General features: G+C 45.6%; 1 non-coding gene across 1 annotated transcript; it reads left to right on the top strand.

Annotated features, from left to right (window-relative positions):
• The first annotated feature begins 18496 nt into the window (after nt 1–18496).
• On the top strand, nt 18497–18611 carry LOC146821144 (U5 spliceosomal RNA). Its single transcript, XR_014964563.1, has one exon. It is a non-coding gene; the product is annotated as a U5 spliceosomal RNA (small nuclear RNA).
• The last annotated feature ends 920 nt before the right edge of the window (nt 18612–19531 follow it).

The raw sequence follows: 19531 nt of genomic DNA, 5'->3' as shown, positions 1-19531 counted from the left end.
GGGTTTTTGGAACCTAATTAGAGCTAAACACAGGCCCATAGACTCGCTCATCACTTGTAACATCCCTGAGGAGTCCTGGTTTGAGCACTTTTCTTCCCTCTACACTGTAAACATGGAGGATGAACTAGACCCTTTTTTCCTACCCATTGCTGGTTGTCACGATCCAGGGGTGGATGTCCTTTTTACAGCTAGGGAGGTTGAACACTCTATTAAATCCCTTGTCCCGCTGAAAGCTGCAGGGCCGGATGGTTTGCCTGGGGACCTGTTCCGCCTTAATCCGGGAGAGTGGGGGGCTCTTATTGCTTCCTTGCTTAATGCATCTAGGCAAGGAGCTCCACTCCCAGAGTCGTGGATGGGTGCAGAGGTCGTCCCGATCTTTAAGAAAGGGTCTTGAGATGACCCATCTAACTATCGCCCCATAAGCTTGATAGACTCGTCCCAAAAAGTGGCAGGGAAAGTAATTCTGAGTAGGGTTCTCCAATGGGCAGAAGAGAACAAAATACTGTCTAACTTCCAAGCAGGCTTCAGGGCTGGTACCGGGACCATCGAACAGTCATTTCGACTGTTGATGATTTACTGGAAGGTGGTAGTGATAGGCAAAGGCAGTCTGTATTTGGCATTTATTGACCTGCGGACTGCCTTTGACCTAGTACCCCGGGAGCGCCTGTGGCGGGTCTTGGCAAAACTAGGCATGCCCTTGTACCTACTGTGTCTAATAATAAAACTCCATGAGAACAACTTTGCGCAGGTGAGGTGGGGAACCCAGGGACAAAGGACTGCTCGCATTAAAGTTAGCAGATGTGTGCGCCAGGGGTGCGTTCTCGCTCCCACCCTCTTTTCACTTTATATAAACGGAGTCGTGGATCACCTCCTTAAAATCCCAGCTGATACACCATCCTTGGCAGGGAGGAAGATCCCAACCCTACTATTTGCCGATGATACCCTGCTAATTTCAAAGACCCCGGTTGGCTTACAGAGTCTCTTGGATGGTTTTGATCAATTCTGCGAGTTAACAGGTTTAAAGATCAATACTGACAAAACCAAGTTCCTTGTTTTAAACCCTCCCAAAAAACTTGGTCGGCCCCCAGTGCTTAACTTGGCTCCTTTGGAAAGGGTCAAGGAATTTGATTACCTGGGCATACGCCTCCTTGATACCATGAAGTCGGACAGTCACCTCCACAAAATGACTTTAAGCCACAAAAGGGTGGCGGGGGCTCTTCTGAAGGAGCAGAAGGCATCCTCTATGAAACCTATCGCCCCGGTGCTCGACATTTATGCTGCTAGAGCTGTTAGTGCGGCACTCTATGGAGCAGAGCTATGGGGCGCTCAGAATATGAGCCAGTTGGTGTGCTCAGAGAATAACTTTCTGAGAGACTTGATGTCCCTTCCTAAGAGTACTCCCACTCTCCCCCTTTTGTTGGACATGGGGTGTCATCCAATCCAGGACCAGGCTAGGCTGCGTCCTCTTTTGCTGTGGGCTCGCCTGTGGAGGGTCCCGGAACTGGCCACTTATGCCGAGGGGCTAAAGGAGATTTTAGGCTTGTCTGGATGGGCAAAAATAAGGTGGTTAAGGGACGTGAAAAGCTTGCTGACTGATCTTGGTCTTGAGGGGGCTTGGCATTCTCGGTCTGCCCCTCCCAAATCAGTCTTGAAGAACTTATACTGGTCTTGGGTAACAAGTAAAAGAAATACCGATCTTAGCCTGTGCCATGCCTCCAGGGATTTTTTGCTTGTAAAGGATGTGGCAGTTCGGGAACCTTACCTGGACCTCATTACAATTCCCAGGGACAGAGCTCTGTTTTTTAAGTTCAGAATTGGTGTGTTGCCGGTGAGATCATGGACCGCCCGGTGGAAACCTCCGGCCCAAACTATACCTTATTGTCCTTTTTGCCCACTGAAGATAGAATCGATCCCCCATTTTCTGTTTGTATGCCCTGCCTACAAAGCGCCCCGCTCCAGGTGGCTAAAGCCACTGTGCAGGGAGTTGGGTACTCGACAATGCAGCGTGGCCCTGCGAATTTTGAGTTCAGATACTCGGCCGCTGTATGTTTGTGGCTTAGCCAAATACTTAAGCTGGGCGTGGCTTATTAGGACAAAATGGCTTTTACTAATTGTTTAATTATGGTCTTTGTGACTTGACCTTTTTTAGCCACTTATTGTTCATGTTTTTATAGATTTTAATTAACTCTGTTGTGTTTTTATTTCTGTAATACTTTTAAAGATATTTTTATATCGAAATAAAGCCACTTTGACTGACTGGCATTCAAGAAGTTTCGCATGAGGCAATTTGTAATGTGTTGGCAAACAAAGGCTTCCTTTTTACCTCATGAATGCCGAGGGCACGAAATACAGATTTCAAGTTGCATTGGGTCGAAGCCGGCACGCAATCCGAAGAATGCTGCTGCGCGAGGCTTGTATCTTTCAGGGAGCAAGCACTGTGCTCATTTATCAAAGCTCAGCCAGTTGTATATGTTAACAACTTGTGTCAAAAGCGTCCCTGAAATTTTTGGCACAAACGGGCTACAAATTGTTATAAATTATTAGTAAACTAAGCAGAAGATGTTTGCTGGGTATTAAGGCGGCTGGGTATAGGACACCATTGGGACCCGAGTGAAGGGAAGCAGTGCACAGAAACAAATATAACATGGGGGTAATTTACCGGTGGAATAAGAGATGTGTGCCTGGCTGGGTCAGATGAAACTGGTTCTGCCTTCAGCATATCTGCTGCATGGGCGTTTTTACAAACTAGCAGTTGAAATGCTATAGGTGTGCATTCACGAAACTCTCGTAAATGCGAGACCTATTGCATTGCAAATGTTTATTTTAAATTCTTTTTTATTAAATATACGACTTGAGAGCATAATTCGACATACAATTTTTACATGCAAACTCTTTTAGACTTTTGCTATCACATGCTACCTCCGACTTGTTTATTCATTTTGAAATCAACGTCACCCACAACCTCCTTCCCACACTTCATTATAGTACATAGTTCAACTGTTTTCAAATACTGATCTCCCTATCGGCAATGTACAAATATTCCCCCGGAATTTGTTCCACCCTCCCCATACCAGGTCCCACTTCTTGGGGCAGCCTCTATTTATGTATACTGCCTTTTCGGCCACCATGACCCACTCCATGTTGTTAAACCAGTCTACATGTTGGCACAGTTTGGACTCCCCTGTGTCTGGCAATATTGCGTTTTGCTATTCTCATGCCTATGGTTGCCCAGACTTGGGCAGCATGGTTAAGGCCTGTGGCTTCCCATATGTTTAAAATACATCGTTTGGGCTCTGGTGGCACCGGAGCACCACTGAGCCTTGTTATTTTGTTCATGATCGCTTCCCAGTATGTTCAAATGTCCGGACAGTCCCATATCATGTGAAAGAATGTTCCTACAGCCTCACATTGCTGCAGACAAAGCTGGTCGTCAGCCCTCCCCATTTTAGTTAAAGTCAGCCTGGAAAAGTACATCCTGTGGAGCACCTTGAGCTGCACCAGTTGTAATCTGAATGGGATTGCCACCACCCTCAGCGATTCTAGAGCCTCCTGCCAATCTGTATCATCTAAATCTCCAATCTTTGCCTGCCATTTGTCATGGAGACACACTGTAGGGTCTGGTTGGTTATTAATACATTTTAGGTAGGTCAAGGAGATAGCCCTCCGGTCAATACGTTCCATATAGGTGAAGCCTCTGAGAGGGTAGTCTCTGGTGTGATGGTGGCCATAAGTGCATGTTTTGAATTTGGAGATATCTGAATTTTTCTGTTGGTGCCATTTCGTACTTCTCATGAACCTTTTCAAATGGGATAACCCTCCCCTTGATCCATAGGTCGCCGACCCTTGAAATTCCAATGAGGTCCCATTGTTTGAACCCTTTGCAATTGCCAGCCCACCCAACTTCCCGGTTTCCAAGAGTGGGGTGTACTGCGTTGTTGTGTTGTACCAGCCCAGCTTCTTGTGGGCTGTGTGCCATATATGGACTGTGTGTGCAGTGGGTCCCATGAGGCTTCTCCCTTGAGCTTTGTTGTTGAGTGCCCACATAACCCCTCCCTCCCCTAAGACAAATCGGTCCATACGGAATGCAGGTTCCATCTGGGGCGAATGGATCCACTGGTTAAGAACGGCTGGCTGAGCTCCCCAGTAGTACAGCTGTATGTTGGGAAGTGCAATGCCCCCATCATACCACCCTCTGATCAGTTCGTTCATGGCTATCCGGGCCAGTTTTACTTTCCATAAGAGGCTGCGTACTTCTGTCTCTATCAACCTAAAATATGATGGGGAAACTGGAAATGGTGTATTTTGCAGGGCGTAAAGGAACCTGGGCAGCATCATCATTTTAAAAAGTGTGGCTCGTCCCAGTAGAGTATTTGGAGGCTTGCTGTCCATGGAGCCAGTGCGTCTTTGAAAATGTATCATTCACAGACTTCACTATTGCTCCACATGCACCCTCGCAGCAAGCATTGTATATAGACTTCCTCGCCATCAGTCCAGGTAGGACAGGACCCACAGTTCCCATGTGAACTGTGACCATTCGAACTGGTAAGCGAGAAATCCAGAGTTCATCTACACTGCCATTCATACCCAGAGCAGGCTGGTTAAAATGGCGTGCCGTGATGCCTCGTGCTTCCAGCTGCACCTGTACACTCCTCCTGTCCTGGAAAATAACTTGAATGGACTCTGTGGAGTTGTTGTTTGTTATCTTGTTCTCTCCCACAGGTTGGACATGCTGTCTTATTTTTATAAATGGTTGGGAGAGATGTAGTGACCAGCTTGTCACTGTTCTAGTTAGGTCTCGCCTACACAGCGCGCATGCGCTGCTTATGAAAGAGACCTTTAGCAATCGGCACAGCTTTCCTGGCAAAAACGTGAACGCGTTGCATTGCTTCCAATGGCAATGCGTGCACGTCTGCCGATTCACTTGTGGGAGTGAGCAGCTAGCACCATATGTTATCAATTATCGCGCCTTGCTGCTCGCTCCTGCAAGGGAATCGCGCAAGCCCCATCCTCTCTCCCTTCCCCCTGCTGCCGCGCGAGGCGCGCGCTTGTGCTTGTTTTAACGTGTGTTTATGCTGATGCTGATTACAGTTTCTGTTTAACGTCCGTTGCATGATGGCATCTATTGTTCAAATAATGCTGAGTCTAGATTGAAGATGATAATAATTTGCATACTTTGGTTATACGTGAACTGATGGCTTCTGACGATGGCATAATTCTGCCAACTATGTAAGGAAATATGTTGAAGCGGTTGCATTTTGGGGAGTTGTGAATGCAACAGCAGTGTAGCTTCGGAAACTTGTGACCCTGAAAGTCTTCTTGTGGATGTGAAACACTTCTAGCCCTCCCTCCATGACATCATGCCCTGAGGCGACGGCTCCACGCTGTTATTTCTTGATGAGTCAGCTCTTGTACTATATGCTGCCCATCCCCTATTCAAACTCTTAAGAGCTTGTGCCACAGTTGTAGTGTATTGCTTTTGTGCCCATGTGGTGCAGTGTAGGAATGGGTGTTTGGTGTCAGGGTTGGCTGAAAGCGCGCACAGTGGAGTTTTAATGTCCGACATTTTGGCCACAGCATATTGAAGAGACTGAAAAAATTCGAATCAGGGGAAGACCCTCAAAAAAGACCAGAGTCTTCCATATCCAAAAGCTATGGTCTGTGTAACCTGAAACAGTACATGTAAAGTGAGGAAGATAAGGAGCTGTGTCCGTGAAAGTGGCCAAATGCGGCACAGAGAAAGAGCGCAGATCTTTCTTAAAAACAAAAAAGTAATTTGATGACGCTGTACTTGTACTAAAGTTAAAGGTATGAACAATTGTTATTATAATTTGTTATGTTTGGGGTACTTTCATTATTTTGTATTCATTATGTTTCATAGCATCAAGCCAGGGCACTTCTATTAACGTAATTAAGGTATCATTGCGAGGAGGGCCATGCAGAAACGCTGGTACAACTTCGGTCCAATTCAAGTAGGTAAACCGAAGCTCTGCACTGCGGAAAGCGAGTCATCTCCTGCTTTGGGCCCCAGGGGGAGGAGGGACTGGCAAGTGTGCTTGTTGTACACTTGACAGCATAGGAAACAAAGGGAGGCTCACTCATGCACAGAGAGTAGAGGAAGCGCGGCAGCAGTGATGCGGATACCATGCTCAGCAAAAGAAATGAAACGATACACTTGTGGGAAGTGCTTGTACAAAATTAAACAAGTTGCGAAAGAGTGAATCAAAATGATAACACAGGGCCTAAAGTAAACTACAAGAGAGCGTGGCGGCCATGTACTTACAAGTGATGTGGCTAGCATACCATTAAGCGGGCACCATGGTAAATCACAAGCAAGAAATTAACCAAGTAGTCCCTAAAGGAAGAACTAACCAGCTGCAGCGTAAGCAAACTGTAGTTGGTCGGTGCTGCTTGGAAAACCGGAAATTATGTATCGGGACAAGTAACCTATAAGGAGCCAGTAAAGAAGAGTTGCGGAGGAGTGAATCAATCCCAAGCAGCAGGCGGGATTACACTCAGTACAGTGTTTACACCAGGTCTTGCGACAGGGCATGCGCTGTCTACGCTCGACCTAAAAAGACCTTACTTTGGCCAACTGTAGCACTGGGATTTACACCACTGGCCTTGCTACATCTTTGCGGATTTTCACACTGACCTTGAGATACTTCCCATAAGCACTTTGAATTCGTACTGGTTGGCTCCTTAGATCAACATTTGCATTTCCATATGTAGTGCTTAGCTGTGTACAATAATAAAAGTGTATCTTCATTTTAAATACAACCAGTGATGCGTACAATGATTTATTAATTGCCAAACTTTGCACAGTTCTAAATCTCTACCCCTAGCCAATTCCCCCAGTCGGCCTTGCACCATTCTGTCTCGCTACTCTGCGAATGAGTTGTATTTAGGATTCAGTTTTGGGTCCAACAGTAGGGTAAGCCCGGAAAATCATAAGCAAAAACGCTCTTATTGCAACAATTTGAGCCCAGTAACGGTTCATTCAAGTGGGATACACTGAACTGTTGGCTTCGCCAATAATTGTTATAATTAAAAAAGCAGCACCACTGTGTCTTGTGACTGTACATAGGTTTGTGGAAGTCTATTTACAACTTCTTTGGGGGATTGTTTAGTAAACCTCTAGACTGCATTGGCTAGTTACACTGGTTTGTTGTTCCATTCTTTTTCAATAGTGCTATATTATTTTCACTTATTTATTTCTCTGACTATTGGCTTCTGGCAATCTGTGTCTTTCTAATGTGATTGGATTACTTCTAAAGTATTAGTGGTGATGGATTGTTTGAAAATCAGGCTGCTTGATTGATTATGTAAGACTGAACAACTGATTTGTCTCTGTTGATAACATTTGTGAGCACATGTACACCGGGAAGGGGTTCATGGGTGGAGACTGAAGATACTATTGAGTGGTCCTCCATTGAGGAGCTCATGTAAGCGGTCAGAAAAATATGCCGCTTTGGGGTGCAATTTATGCTACTGGTAAGTGTCAATTAGACAGGGTTAAATATTTTTGAGTTGCACCTAAGACATAGGGATAAATTACTGACAGAGTGTATTTTTCCCCATTCTGAGGTAGGCAAACTATGCATGTGTTTCATTTGCCTGGGGAAATGGCGTTTACAATAAAGGCTGAGCCACGCTTGCGGTTTTCCCGCAAGCGGAACCACACTTGCCTTAACCACGCATCTGCCTTAGCTAGGCATATGCGTGGTTAAGGCAGTGCATGGTCTAGATGTGCGGTTGACGTGCACAGGAAGAGGAAGGATTGGGAGACGTGGATGTGGTCTGGTAAGTGGGGCTGGGTTTTGCAGGGATGGGGGTAGTTCGTAGTAGGGTGACCAACCGTCCGTAAATTTCACGGACAGTCCGTAAATTGGACCTCACGTCCGTTGTCCGTGAGGATCCTTTTTACGGACGCCTTTTGTCCGTAATTTTAGGCATTTCAGGAAACAGATCTGTTCCCCTGCGAGGCCTCAGCCCCCTGATGGGGCCGCCTCGCACTTTTCTGATCCCAAGTGCCGCCCATTGTCATTCTGTGTGGGGCTGATTGCCACATACAGAATGACAATGTGGCAGTCTGGGCTGGCACAGCATGTGGTGGCCTCCTCCAGCCTCGGTCCAGGGCAGGGCATTCTGTCACCTGGAAGTGCAAAAACGCCCATGCTGCTGCTACCTGAGAATCCAGTTAATGAAGGAAGGCAGTGAAAGAAGATCAAAGGAAAGGATTATAGTTATAGTATAGCAGCCATGGTTGCTGCTTTTTTATTTTATGCAACTAACAGCCATTGACAAAGCCAATAGTTCTGGCTTGTTGTAGGTGTAACGTTACTTGTTCTAAGTGTAACGTCACTTGTTGTATTATATATCTGGATGCAATGACACAAGCAACAAAAATACCAGTCGGGCGGCACATTATATTAAGCACTGATTTTTAGTTTGTGTTTTAAGCCACACATTTTATTACATTAAACACCCTTTTGGAGAGACCCCCATAGTTTTTACATCCCACTTAAAGCTCTGGAAACAACACCATGTCACAGTCGTCCCACGTCCAGGCACTGTGCATCATGCATGACTCATGCCTTCCACTTTTTCAGATTGCCTAAGTGCAGGGGCATAGTGAACCCTGCCCCACCCCACCCCTTGCTTTAGGAACTACAGCGAGGGTGGAGTTCTTGATGGGTCTCATAATTAATGTGAAAAGGTGAGTGAGTAAGTGTTGGAAAACCACTCCCACGCTAGAAGGGGTGGTGGTGGTCTTCCGGACACACTGTGGTAGCTTGGCTCGAGTGGTCAGGAATCAGGCTCCGTGCTAAGCATACGACATACCCAAACAATAACCATGCGTGCATCCGTTCCAAAAACGACTCTACACCGTAAAAATTATGAAAATATCTTTCTTTATCTGCTTTTTCTCTTAGTTGCTGATTGGATAAAATAAATAACAATCACAATATACAAACTTTTTAGAAAGTGCAGGTCAAATAAATACTGGCTTAATGATTCAATAAATAGGGGTGATCATAAATAAGGAAGGCATAAATAAAAATGCAATACATACAGGCAATTAAATATTCTGAGGCAATAAATACTGTAAACCAATAAATATTGTGCATCAATAAATACTGTGGACCAATAAATACAGTGGAACAATAAATAGGTTAAATACAATAAATACAATGCCCCTAATAAATACTTAAAAGCTGACAGTGACACTCATGGAATCAGATCACTTTTGATTCCTAAGGGCTGATTTGGCCCAGGCACAGCTTGTGGGGAGGTGGAAGGCTTGGGGGTGTCTACTCCCTGGCTTGGTCAAGGCTGAGGCCTAAACTGAGGTAGATAAAGGGGGGAAATACCAGAGACCTGGCTCTCTCTCTCCACACAACTTCTCTAGATTAGTCCCAGTTCACCCCTGGCACAGTCAGGTTGGTTCCAGCACCTCCCTAGCCCTTTAGAGCAGTCTCTCAGGTCTCCACAGGGCCTTAGGCGCCCTCTACTCCACTTACTGCCCTTTTTCTGATGCTCCGACGCCGCTGGAGTCGGGTCGATGCCGTGAGGCGGTTCCCGCTCGATGTCGGCGGCCTCGGCACAATGTCAGTTCTTTGACGACGCCGGCGGCGGCTCCGGTCTCGACGTCAGCGGCCTCGGTTCGATCTCGGCCTCCGATTCGATGGCGTCGGGCAGTCTTACTCGATGTCGACTTCGGGCGGCTCCGGTCCGATGGCGACCTCGGCTTCGATGACGTCGGCCGGCCTTGCCTCGATGTCGACTTCCGGCGGCTCCGGAGTGCGATCCTCACTCCCGACCTCCGGTGCTCCTCACAGGTTTCCGGCGACTCCGGAGTGCGACCTCCACTCCCGACCTCCGGCACGATTCTCACAGGTTCCGGCGACTCCGGAGTGCGATCCTCACTCCCGACCTCCGTTACCCTTCACCTCGGTCTCCGACGACTCCGGAGGGCGGACTTCACTCCTCCGATGACGCCGCTCACTCGACCTCGGTGACTTCCTCCTCGACCCCTGGTATTCCTCACGACCTCTGACGGCGCCCTCTCTCGACCTCTGGCGGCTCCGGGTACGACGTCTGCTTTTCCAGTCAGCGCCGCTTCTCCACCTCGGGCTCCAGGTCTTAGGCTACTCAACGTCGGACTTCAGGGAAACCAGCTTCCAGGTCAGGATCTTGCTGTTTTCTTGTCTCTAAGGCCTGTTCCTGCTGTCCAGGTCCTCAGGATGGTTTTTCTGACTTCTTCCCACACAGGGCTCTAGGCTGGGCTCCGTCAGTAGGGACTAGTATCAAGGGTGGGTTTATGGACCCCACTCCAGGCACAAGTTTCCACCCCTGCTGCTTCACTCCTTCCTCCTTCACGTTTTTGCTGCTCACTCCTCACCAGTCAGGTGCCAACTGCCAGCTCCAACTGCCAACTCTCTCTCTTAACTCCCCAACATTCTAAACCGCCTCCAACGGTCACAGGGTTCTGGAATGTTCTGGAAGGTGCTGGTAGGTTCCAGTGGATGCTGGTGATGTCACAGGTGGCCACCATTTTGTGCTCCAGGCCCTCAGACAGAAGTTTCAGGGGTAGCTAAAATGGCTCCCTGAATCTGCAGCAACACGAAAAAGTCTGGTGGTTCCCAAAAAGGAAAAATTCAAACAGGGTTTGAGGCAAAAGTGGGACAAAATAAATAATGATGAGGAGGGACCACCCAAAGGGCTGACAGGTCTAACAGTAAGTAAATGAAGGGATGGGTGGATAGATGAGTGAAATGATGGATTGATGGATGAGTGAAAGGATGGATGACGGGTGAGAGAATGGGTGGATGGATGAGTGAAATGGTGGATGGATTGATGAATTGATAAGTGAAAGGGTGGATTGATGAATTGATAAGTGAAAGGGTGTATGGATGGACGGATGAGTGAAAGGGTGGATGTAAGGCTGGATGAGTGAGTGAAAGGGCGGGTAGATGGACAAAAGGATGGATAGATGAGTGAAGGAGTGAAATGGTGGATGGATGAGAAAGGATGGATGGATGAGTGAAAGGATGGATGAATGATAGGTTCAATGGATGGATTCATGAGTGGATGAGTAGATGGATGGGTGGGTGGATGGAAGGATTGATGGCTAAGTGAAAGGGGATTTGAAAGAGAAAGGGGGATGGATAAATGGATGGGTGAATGGGTAGAAGGATGAGTGACTGGATGGATGAATAAGTAAGTGAAAGGATGGCTGGATAGGTAAATGGCTGGATGGATGAGTGAATGGATGGATGGATGGGTGGAAGAGTGGATGGATGAGTGTACGGATGGATAGGGTGAAAGGGTGGATGAATGGATGATGGATGAGTAAAAGGGTGGATTGAGGGATGGATGAGTGACATGATGGATGGAAGGATACGTGATGGATAGGTTTGTAAATGGATGAATATGGACATGGATGGGCACGCAGTTGGAAGGACAGAATGAATGGTGAAAGACTGAATGATGGATGAAAGTATGATTACACATTGTAAGCCCCATTATCTTAAGCAACATTTCTTATACATTGACTTTCACATTTATATGAGTGATTGTCTCTATATAATATGTGTGTGTTGTAACGCACTCCAACACTCTGCCCCACATACTTGGGATGAGTAGCACTATAGAAGAAATTAAATACACATGAGAGAGGGTCTATGTGAAGATGAGGGGCGCCATTGGAGGGTGGTATCAAGGCCGGACTGGCCGGACCGGGCATCAGGCGTTTTCTCTGGGAGCTGGAAAGGTGGGGGCGGTTTCGTTATCACAAAAAGACCTGCACATTTGCTTAAAGCTGCGCGCACACTGACAAACCATGAAGTGCACAATTGTCTCAACCTAATATAAACTTATTTTCACTTGTACTTTAGTAGTTGTCTATTTACTTACTTATATACTATTGCGCAACCTTCTCTGATGTGTCTGTAAAACGTACCTTTTGTCCTGAATTTTGACCTCCTGTCCTGAATTTTTGTCCTGAATTTTGACCCCTTGTCCTGAATTTTTACACTCACTGTCCTGAATTTGCACCCATGTCAGTTGGTCACCCTAGTTCGTAGGGGTGGGGGTTGTTTTTAGGGCTCAGGGTGGTCTGGTTATTTTTGAGACTCAGAGGGGTCAGGTTGTTTTTAGGGCTCAGGGGCATCGGGTTCGTTTCAGGGCTTAAGGGAGGTCGGAGTTATTTTTAGGGTCAGTTTGCTTATAGGGCTCTGTTTTTATGGCGGGGGGCTATGCTGTGATCTTTACCACACATATTCCTTTACCAGTCATGCCTTTACTGCAAAATTGCGTGGTAAAGGCATGCGTGGTAAAGACATGCATGGTAAAGGAATGCGTTGTAAAGACGTATTCGTTGTTCTGGCAGGATTGTAGAGGCACTCGTGGTTTAGCCATGCATGCCTGTCATACAACCATTTGCCGTCACTATTTGTACAAGGCTTAACATCACATGTACTGGTCTCCATCTCACGCCTTTCCCCCATTCTCCCCCCTCCTTTGTGGAAAATATGCACTCTGAATATGATCTGGAGTCGGTGCAAGTGAAAGTTTGCACCAGAACCAGGATGACACGCTCCATTAGAACGAGAGCCATATATTTGAGGAACAGCCATGTGTTGAAGGTCACACCCTCCCTAAACTTTGAGTTAAGGATATCATAGTCAAAATAACACCAGGGAGGTAGCATCGATTGGCACAGCAGGTGCAGTGGCACTGGGGCCCACTAAATCATATTATTGTTGCATTTTACAATTCAGACAGCAGCCAGAGGGCCCGTTTCCTTCCGAGCACTAGGGTCCGTGACGCACTAGCTACGCTACTGAGTGACATCGCCCTGCTGAAGACCTTGCACCAGGTGCAGCATTATTAACATTAAACAAGCATTGGCATAGCCAATAGGTCTCGCCTTTGGGACATTATAAGTGTTAAGCCATGCAACAGTTAAGGTTGCACCAAGGATATTGTGCTGCATAATTAAATACTTATAAGGTCCCAAAGGCGAGACCTATTGGCTATGCCAATGCTGGTTTTTCTTTACGAATGTATTTACCAGCCATTCCCTGAGGGCTGGCTTACACCATCACCCCACACCCATCCATCACAGGTGTCACAGAACATGTGACCCTGCCAATAAAAGGGGCCGGGCCCACGTGCCCTGGGCCAGCTCTAGATACCCTATCACTGTGTCGCTGTCCTTCCTTCATGTGTATGGAGGCCTAGGGCCCGGACCCCTTACAACAACGTCCTAATAAACAAGTGGCCCAAAGCGACTCAGCACTGCGCTGTATGAGGAGAGCTATCAAAGTCTTTGATCCCACAGGAGTGTAGCTTATGTAGTTTCCGGGTTCAAAATATGCATTCTGGTAGTTGTATTTTCAGTTGTTCTTTTGTTTTCTAAACCTTCTGTCTCAAACCCTAAGCTAGTAATCATCTCACCGGTGTCACACAGATGCCTAGTCACAAGAATTCTAGTAACAGATAGCTTAGCTCCGCTCACAATATGCTCCAATCAATTTGTATGAATCATGCTGTGTCTATTTCAGCAGTGCAAGCAGAGACTGAAACGACGTATTTGCAGCGGATCTCGTGCAGTCCATTTGTGACTGCATGTTGCCATCCAGTGGCAGTTAATATAAGCTTAGTCTTTGGGTAAGATGCCAACACTACATTGTATAACAAGCATTTGCAATGCAATAGGTCTCGCATTTACGCGAGTTTAAGCTATTGGCATTGTAAATGACAATGCGTTTTATTTGTTTTAAAAACCAAAACATAAATAAAAGGCATTGTCATTTACAATGCCAATAGCTCAAACTCGCGTAAATGTGAGGCCTATTGCATTGCAAATGCTTGTTTCCCTCATGTAGCAAGCTTTCTCGTCTGCTTATCCCCCTTCCGAACTCCATCCTACCTGGCGCAAAATGTTGCTTTCTCACTTATGTGCTTCTTCCCCGAACCTCCATGTTGCTCCTTCTTGTGAGCTGCTTTTAACCCCCCCCCTTGCCCACTTCCTGCTGCCTCCTCTCCTGCCCCCCAATGCCCAGGGTTTTTAGGTCTCGCCTGACCCAGCGCATGCGCTGGGTCAGGCGAGACATTTTATGAGGGCTCCAAAAAGTGCTACCAGGCCAGCGTAGAACTACAGTGCATGTGCGCAGGCACGCGCGCCGCGCTTGACCAAGGTTACTTCACTTTCGCTTTGATGTTTGATCGCGATCACTTTCGCGGCCGCACGGCCGCTTGTTTACTTCTTCGATCTCCCATAGGTATCATGGATAAGTAAAGCAATGTGTGTACGAACTGCAGCGATATGTGTTACATAAATTGGTTATAGTCACGATACAGTACAATTTTGCTCCATTCCCCAGACTCTCAATGTTGATACAATTATTGTACTTAATCAAACACAACACTTATACATTCGACACTGCTGAGCTTTTTATTGGCAGGAGATTTTTTTATCATTAAGTACCTTTCTTATGTCGCTTTATTCTCTGGTAGGTTAACCTTTTTTATGCACACATGAGCGTGTTAATTGTTGGGATGACGCTGCTCATGTTCGCTTGGCACATATATAACCCCCACCCACAAATGGGATTGTGCTATTTTGCACCCTCTGCTTTATCATCTCCAGAAAAAAAATTGCCTCTCGATCAAATGAATAGAAAAATGTAATAAAAAGATGCGCTACAAGTGGTACAGCGCCGCGGAAGGCACTTTATAAAGGTAAACTGCCACCTTTCAGTTGGTGTTTGCTGTTATTCGGTATTATTGGAGTACTTAGAGCCACTGGAATTATGCCGCAGGTCCAGACAATTTGCAGCAAGGTTGAGTACATTTTGCTGCAAGGAAAGGCAAAATGCTTCGTAATACAACACATTTTGGACACTTGGAGTTCCACTGTAGCATCATTGGCCATTGGTCAACGACACAGCCCTTGCTGCTCCATTGCACTTCCTGCTGCATTGCAGGCTCATGGATTAATGGGGCAATTTGTGGTGCTCCAGAAAGTTCGACTCCAGCATTGTTGGCTATTGACAACAAGCAGCAGGTCCACGCAGGCTCGCTGGATGCAAGCTCTCTACTTTCCGCACTAAAAGTTGGGGCGCACTTAACAACAGCTCCTTTTATGTATATTTGCACATTAATTGATAACTGCACCGGCCAAGGCCCCGTTGCCAGGCACCTTAATACAACATAGAAATACACTTATGAAAAACAAATTGCAATGTGGGGAAGTAAGGAACAAACGGAGATCAGCTCGCACAGGATTATATACATGGGAGTCCGCTCATTGTATCAGCCTGTCAGTGTCAATATAGGCACAATAGATATATTTATTTCAAACGTAATCCCCCACTTACTTTACTCTCCTCCTTTTTGTTTCAATGTGTAATCTTTGTAATAAACAGTGGCCCAATCTGTGCAGCGCTTGCATCGCATCGGACACTGCTGCGCTTTTCACTGCGCTTTGTTCTGCAGTAGCTTTTCCTTTTTGAGGGGCAGACACAAGCGTATGTTTTTGAAATTGTTTAGGTGCCGCTGCACAGTGCTTAGCTTTTACGGCGCTTCGTTTTTCAGTGCGCTGCTGCAGCGGTATATGATTGGGGTTGTATGTTTAAAGATGTAATATATGTTGTGTATGGCGATATATTCACCGGACAGTACAAAGCTATCCACAAACATTTCTTTTCCGGTAGGTTTGCCCTTTTAAAAGCGCACACACAAGCATATGTTTTTTACACTGCTCAACTTTTTACAGCGCTTCGTTTTCTCGTAGGTGTTTACAGATGCGCACATTTGAGCATATTTTTTCACTGTTTAGGTACCGCTGGGCACTGCAGAGCTTTTCACAGCACTTTCAGGCACATGCATCAAAGGAAAAACCGGTCGCAAACGGGCAGATTCTCAGAATCTGCCCCTTTGCGACCGGTATTTTTGCATTTGAGAGGCATCATCCCAAATGCAAATATCGCAATTTAAGGAATCTCTAAATTGCGATTACTTAAATTGCGATTGCATTTAAGGAATCCCAAATTGAGATTCCTTAAATGCAATGCATTAAAGTAAAAAAATTCGCGATTTCGCTAATAGGGGAGCAAATTACCATGAAGTTGAACTTCATGGTAATTTGCAAAAACTTTGAAAAATGCACTTTTGTGCATTTTTCAAAGTTTCATGTCGCGCACACACATGCCCTTAAGGCATGTGTGTGTGCAACATATGTGCACAGATCAATTTCAAGGGTGCAATAGGGTGTCATTTTGATACCCTTGCACCCTTGAAATTGCATGAGCAATTTGCGAGTACCTACTGGTACTCGCAAGTTGCTCATGCAATCTCCAGTTCATTTCTATGGGCCTGGACGCCCATAGGAATGAATGGGATGGCATTCCTTAATTGCGACCCGCAATTTGCGAGTCGCAATTAAGGAATGTGTAGGAATCGCTATTTTTATAGCGATTCCTACATGCATAGGCTTTTGCAATTCCTTAATTGCGATTCCTTAATAATCGCAATTAAGGAATCACAAAAGCCTACGTTGATGCATGTGCCAGTTTGTTTTCAGGTAAGTTTTTCAAGGTGCGCACACACAAGCGTATGTTTACTTTACTATAGCATACCGTTCAACATTAATCACATATACCCTCTAAAGGCTCATGCATCCCACTCCTATACATCCCTTTTATCCTCACAACAAAGCTTTCGCAGCACATTTACATATGGCTGGACATCACCACACCATCTCCACGCACTTCACACCATCTCCACGCATTTCCACAACACCACTTGTCGTACTCCTTTACTCCACGCATTTCCGCAACACCGCTTGTCATACTCCTTTACTCCACGCATTTCCACAACACCACTTGTTGTACTCCTTTATTATTCCAAGTAGATAGCTATCTTTTTATTTCCTACTCGTCTACTTAAACAGAAAGAAACAACCTTGATCACCAACACTGCAGGTATAGGTGTCAAAGAAACTATCTGCAGATATAGGTGTGAGATCACCATCACTGCAAATATTGGTGTGACATCACTAGCACTTCAGATATAGGTGTGACACCTCTAAACTGCACATATAGGTGTGAGATCTCTATCACTGTACATATTGGTATAGGATCTCCGACTGCAGATATGCAGTGATAGAGCACTTTCACTGCAGATATAAGTGTAAGATCTCTATCACTGTAGATATTGGTGTGAGGTCACCAATACTGCACATGTAGGTGTAAGGTCACTATCACTGTAGAAATATATGTGAGTTCACCATTGCTGCACATATAGGTGTAAAATAACCATTACTGCTGATATAGGTATGAAATCACTATCACTAAACATATATAAGTGTGAGATCGCCAATATCACATATAAGTGTGAAATTACTATAACTGCAAATATAGGTGTGAGATCACTATCTGCAGATATAGGTGTGAAATCAACATCACTGCAGATATAGGTATAAGATCAATATCACTGCAGCTAGATAGTTCCAACATGTTCAGTATACAAGAGTTTAAGCTATTAGCATTATAAAAAACAATGCCTTTTATTTATGTTTTTAAAACAAAAACACAAATAAAAGGCATTGTCATTTACAATGTCAATAGCTCAAAGTGGTGTTAATGGGAGACCTGTTGGATTGCATATGCTTGTTTTTTTTGTTGGAAAGATTTTATTTATTTATTTCTTTGGAGGGTGGTGGGGAGCAAAGGCAGCAAATTACATGTCATCCCTCCCTACTTTTTTCATTTGTTTGTTTTTAATCCGTCCATTTTGGATCAGTGAATAAAAAAACAACGGTGCCCGCCTCATTTTGCAATTGCGCATGCGTAATGATGCACGCGCGCATCTACAAAATGCCCACATCATCATCGCTGCTTTTGTTTTGTTTTCTTTAGGTCATGTAGCACAGCATCTTGCCTATGCTATATAACATTGCGGAAAAGCATTGGCAAAGCCGTTACTCAGCATTTTGCCTCTCTGCCAGTGCTTGTTTTCTTACAGCAGGTGACGCAGTAGACAACACTCTGGCTCGTTCATTGTCTCGGAAAGAAGATGAATGAGCCAGCCAGCATGCCTTGATGGTGGCATCATGTAAAAGTCCTCCTCTTGGGAGCCACCGAGCCTGCGCGAGACTCCGAACACTGCATCATTCAGAACGTGAAGTGTAAAAGGAGCCGACGTTAAGGCTTGAGCTGGGAAACTGGTATTGCGACTCAAATGGTACAGCCTTTCCTGTCACGTGACCTAAGACGAAATTTGCATACCCATAAGTCCGTGTCACCAGTGCGTCCCTTATTTCTATCGATTTTCTCAAGAAGTGTTTTGTTAATGTACCGGTTTACAAGGCTTCTCACAAGTTGGTTATACTTTGAAGGGTTATCAATGATGGACTTAGTAGAATAAATCACCCTGACATTCTGTGGAAAGCTGTTTCTGGGGGCCGCAGTGAATCTGTGAAACACTCATACTCTGGTTTCTCTTCAAACCGAATAAATCTTTCGCCTTTTACTAAAGATTTCCGTGGAGAGGAACATTAAAGAGTTTCACTCAATTTTTGAAAGCTCTGCTACTGCAGAGTTACTCTTACTTGGTAAACAAAAGATAATCCAATTAAAGCGTTTCTTACTTTGTCGAAGGTAATGCTGTTATATTGTGTATAGTACTAACTCAACCCAGATAAATGTATAATAGTATAAGAGAAGGTGATAGGTACAGAAGGCAGAAGAGAAGCTGTTCTGCTCATTCGAACTTTTCAGGCTGTGTTAACTGCCCTGCTCACTTGGTAGAGTGTGCCATGAGCGCCAGGCCTTCTTGGCGCTATAGGAGAGTAGTGGAGTGTTTTTTGTTCCTCGTGCGGTTTAGCAGCCTGTCACGTTACTCGGGCAGAAGGCCACACAACAACACACACTGACTGACATATTATCCAAGCTCTCCAGCTTGTGTTTTTATATGTATCCTATTAAAAACCGGAAGGGATTATAAATTGTGTGTACAGCGTTCCTTCACCACCAGTCCCCGCTGCGCTCTGAATCATGAATTGTTTTTCACACGGTACGAAACGAGGGGAGAGGAGTACAGAAGAACAACCTCTTAACCCATTGTGTTGTCCTGATCTCTTGCAGCTGTTTTTATTGTCATTTTTTGCACGGTTGTTGTTTACGCCAAGGAGAGCTGTTTACTTCTCAGTCCACATCATACATAGCCTTGCTGCCACTGAATAGTGTACCAGCGCAAGGTTTTTTTTTCACTCGCGTGCCCACTGCCTACCATCTTTTTCGCGCATCATTGCTCAACACCTTAAGACAATAATTATCGTTGGCCCCAGGGCTTTAAGTGGGCCGGGTCTCACCGGGTCTGAGCACCGGCTGTTTTCTTTAAGGGGGCCTCGAAACGGGTCTCAAGCGGGCTCTGGTTTGTGCCCTGGCACAGGCCGTCCGTGTTTTTTCCGTACTGCAGTGACAGCAGCACATCGATGTGCGCGCGGTGAGTGTTGTAGGGG

Source organism: Triturus cristatus, chromosome 6 (assembly GCF_964204655.1).
Source record: "Triturus cristatus chromosome 6, aTriCri1.1, whole genome shotgun sequence".
Lineage (NCBI taxonomy): Eukaryota > Metazoa > Chordata > Amphibia > Caudata > Salamandridae > Triturus > Triturus cristatus.
This window is presented reverse-complemented; position numbering and strand designations above follow the sequence as displayed.